Raw genomic sequence first — 4,231 nt, 5'->3', positions numbered from 1 at the left:
TCAACTGTTCTCATGCAGAATTTTTTGCTCATTCTTATCCCAAATTTTGACCTGGCTACTAGTTACACTCCTTGTACTTATTGCAAAATGACCACAAATTTCAACAGCTTTCACATGTTGCTGTTTCGGCTTTCGCTTACTACAGTCAACATAATACTCGTTGCAAAATAAGTGCTCGGCATCTGCAATTTTCCAAAGACGAAGTTTCGCCAGTTCAATTTTCGCTCGCCAATTATGGCTACTAATTCACACGGTACTGAGCTCAACAACATTAAATTTGTTCAGCAAGACTTTCACATGTTGATGTTTTGGCTTTCGCCTACTAGAAGCAACATAATACTCGTCTTGTTAGCTCATTCAATGAGAATAGCTTTTCCCGTTGAGAATTTTTGCCTTCAATTGGCGTTGTAGTGAGTTTGGCTACTCAGATCACCAAATACTTGTGACAATTCGAACCAGAAATGTTTTCAATTTTCACATGCTGATGTTTCGGATTCAACCTACTAGAAGCAGCATAATACTTGTATTCAACAATTTCTGTATCAAATCCCAGTTTTCTCTGGTGCATCTTTGCCAAACTATTCCAAACTGCCTGAGTCTGAATACCAATTACAGGTACTAGTAAATGCACGTTACTAAGGACTATATAGTTCTAGGTTACTGTACACAACGACGTTCACATGTTGATGTTTCAGCTGCCGCTTACTAGAAACAACATAATACTTATCGTGCATACCTTTCCATAACTTGTCCTTTTCAGATGCATTAGTTTCCCTTTGTCTTGGCTTCTACAGTCAGACTGGCTACTAGTAACAGCACAGTACTAATCACATATCGTTCTACAGTTTGCAGACAACTTTCACATGTTGATGTTTCAGCTTTCGCCTACTAGAAACAACATAATACTCGCTGTATACATTTGTAGTTCTCTATGTAACTTTCATGTGAAGAAGTTTCGCCAGTCTTTTTGACTGTCTCAAATCTGAGTCATGCTTAGGCTACTAGTTGCTTCATAGTACTTATCGCCTCGAGATCATTGAACAAAACTTGATTTTCACATGTTGCTGTTTCAGCTTCCGCTTACTAGAAACAACATAATACTAGTCTCATTAAGTTCCGTCTCTTTGCAATTTTCTTATGAAGAAAATTCGCCATCACAATGACTCCAGCAGTTCTTGATCAAGGAATGCAATCATTGATCAGAATGCTATTATTTGAATCGGTTCTGCTTTAAGTGTTCCAATTTTATTGGAAGCACCAACAATAGAACATCAATGTGTTCAATCGAGAGTTATATAACCCTGAATCGGACGCAGTCAACAGCCGAAGCCGAGACCGCCTTTTGCGTTAGAGAGGTCGGTAAACAAATCTTGCGATTCATACCGAATTAACACATATAGCTGTGCTCCTCTTCGTAAAGCGAGCCAAGTGATCCCCTGTTGAAGGATGTATTTGGACCAATCTAGTAGCATTTGGTTTCCAACAAGCTCTCCCAAGTTAGCTTACTTATTGGGCTTTTCAACCAATTCGGTTGGCTACAAGCATCATCAAAGTACTAGCCACAGTTTGATCGCAAAATTCTACGACTTTCACATGTTGATGTTTCGGCTTGCGCTTAGCCTACTATAAGCAACATAATACTAGTCATATCATAGAGCGTGATCAGCTTGTGACGTTCTCATGATGAAGTTTCACCAACAGTGTCTCACTTCGAGCTTAAATCCAGCTACTAGTAACTACACAGTACTGACTGCAACGATAACTTTTATCTATACCTTTCACATGCTGCGCTTTCGGCCAGGGCCTACTAACGTCAACATAATACTCGATATAAACTTTTGTTCATGATGCAGCTTCCCCATGCAGAAGTTTCGCCTTCAAATGCTCTCTTGGCCATATGACGTAAGAAAAGGTTACTAGTAACATCACAGTACTAGCCACAGTTTGATTGCAAAATTCTACGACTTTCACATGTTGATGTTTCGGCTTGCGCTTAGCCTACTAGAAGCAACATAATACTAGTCATATCATAGAGCGTGATCAGCTTGTGACGTTCTCATGTTTCACCAACAGTGTCTCATTTCGAGCTTAAATCCAGCTACTAGTAACTACACAGTACTGACTGCAACGCTAACTTTTATCTATACCTTTCACATGCTGCGCTTTCGGCCAGGGCCTACTAACGTCAACATAATACTCGATATAAACTTTTGTTCATGATGCAGCTTCCCCATGCAGAAGTTTCGCCTTCAAATGCTCTCTTGGCCATATGACGTAACACAAGGTTACTAGTAACATCACAGTACTAGCCACAATTTGATCGCAAAATTCTACGACTTTCACATGTTGATGTTTCGGCTTGCGCTTAGCCTACTATAAGCAACATAATACTAGTCATATCATAGAGCGTGATCAGCTTGTGACGTTCTCATGATGAAGTTTCACCAACAGTGTCTCACTTCGAGCTTAAATCCAGCTACTAGTAACTACACAGTACTGACTGCAACGATAACTTTTATCTATACCTTTCACATGCTGCGCTTTCGGCCAGGGCCTACTAACGTCAACATAATACTCGATATAAACTTTTGTTCATGATGCAGCTTCCCCATGCAGAAGTTTCGCCTTCAAATGCTCTCTTGGCCATATGACGTAAGAAAAGGTTACTAGTAACATCACAGTACTAGCCACAGTTTGATTGCAAAATTCTACGACTTTCACATGTTGATGTTTCGGCTTGCGCTTAGCCTACTAGAAGCAACATAATACTAGTCATATCATAGAGCTTGATCAGCTTGTGACATTCTCATGATGAAGTTTCACCAACAGTGTCTCATTTTGAGCTTAAATCCAGCTACTAGTAACTACACAGTACTGACTGCAACAATAACTTTTATCTATACCTTTCACATGCTGCGTTTTCGGCCAAGGCCTACTAACGTCAACATAATACTCGATATAAAATTTTGATCATGATGCAGCTTTCCCATGCAGAAGTTTCGCCTTCAAATGCTCTCTTGGCCATATGACGGAACACCAGGTTACTAGTAACATCACAGTACTAGCCACAGTTTGATTGCAAAATTCTACGACTTTCACATGTTGATGTTTCGGCTTGCGCTTAGCCTACTAGAAGCAACATAATACTAGTCATATCATAGAGCGTGATCAGCTTGTGACGTTCTCATGATGAAGTTTCACCAATAGTGTTTCATTCGAATTGGTTCTGCTTTAAGCTCTCCAATTGTTTTGGATGAACCAGTTTTGCCCTTCGAAGCCACTTTTGTGAGCTTTTGTGGGTCTTTACCAAGAGGATATACCTCAAGGCCTCTTTCAATTCCTTTAAGTTCTTTCAACTCCTTTACAGTTTCTAGGTTCACATAGCTGCAAACCTTATTTCTAGTTTTAAGTCTGGCCAACTTGGGGAGAGTTGGTGCAGACCGTGACCAATTCTAGTAGGATGCCACAACAAGAATGTGATCAACTTAGCTTGTCGATGAACCTGCCCCACATTCAAACAACTCTATCGCCTTTTCCTCGTATAGTTATATGCGAGGGCCTCTCATAGAGAGCGCTGTTAGCAACCTTTTCCACATAGACGATAAAGTTGTGAGTGTTTTGCACATGGCTGTTGTCATCACCACGTGACGAGTCAACTCAGCTTGACTCTCTACACTCCGACAAGCTTTGCACATACGCCTTTAGTTCAGTATGTGTCTTTAATCTGACTCCGGTGCCTCAAGCCGGAAAAATTGTCAGATTATGATCATTATCGGTTAGTCATCCCGATGCAAGATCGTATCGTACTGTCTTTGTCTACCTCCAGATTCCGAAGAACAGGAGGAGACTCTCCCAGACCTACATATCTGGGAGAATGTTCAGAGGGCGAGAAGCTGTGGATTACTCTCCCCTAAGAACTGACTAAACTTTACCCTCGTCCAAGGTAAGTTTATTTTAGCTAGCCTTCTATGTAAAGGATCTGAGGCTAAGCTGTGTTTTTTTCGAGCCTTTGGCTCGGAGCAAGTTCAGTGGGCGCCCCGAGTAGCTCAACTCTTTCCCACTGAACAGCGCAACGCTCTGTCACTCGCTGGGATTTTTGCGTGTCGGTTCTAACCACGCGACTTGTGGACCTTTTTAGGCCTTTCTCATTCACAAGTCTATAGCTGGGCTTCTATAACCCAGCTTCTGAGATCTAGATAGCTGCAGTTCTGCTAGGCTGCTTTTGCTAACT

The 4,231-nt window shown here is 41.2% G+C and overlaps 1 pseudogene; it reads right to left on the bottom strand.

Annotated features, from left to right (window-relative positions):
* Nucleotides 1-1,296: 1,296 nt before the first annotated feature.
* On the bottom strand, nt 1,297-1,448 carry LOC142356587 (5.8S ribosomal RNA; annotated as a pseudogene).
* Between the last annotated feature and the right edge of the window lie 2,783 nt (nt 1,449-4,231).

Source organism: Convolutriloba macropyga, unplaced genomic scaffold (assembly GCF_964194025.1).
Source record: "Convolutriloba macropyga unplaced genomic scaffold, txConMacr16.3 SCAFFOLD_4535, whole genome shotgun sequence".
Lineage (NCBI taxonomy): Eukaryota > Metazoa > Xenacoelomorpha > Acoela > Convolutidae > Convolutriloba > Convolutriloba macropyga.
This window is presented reverse-complemented; position numbering and strand designations above follow the sequence as displayed.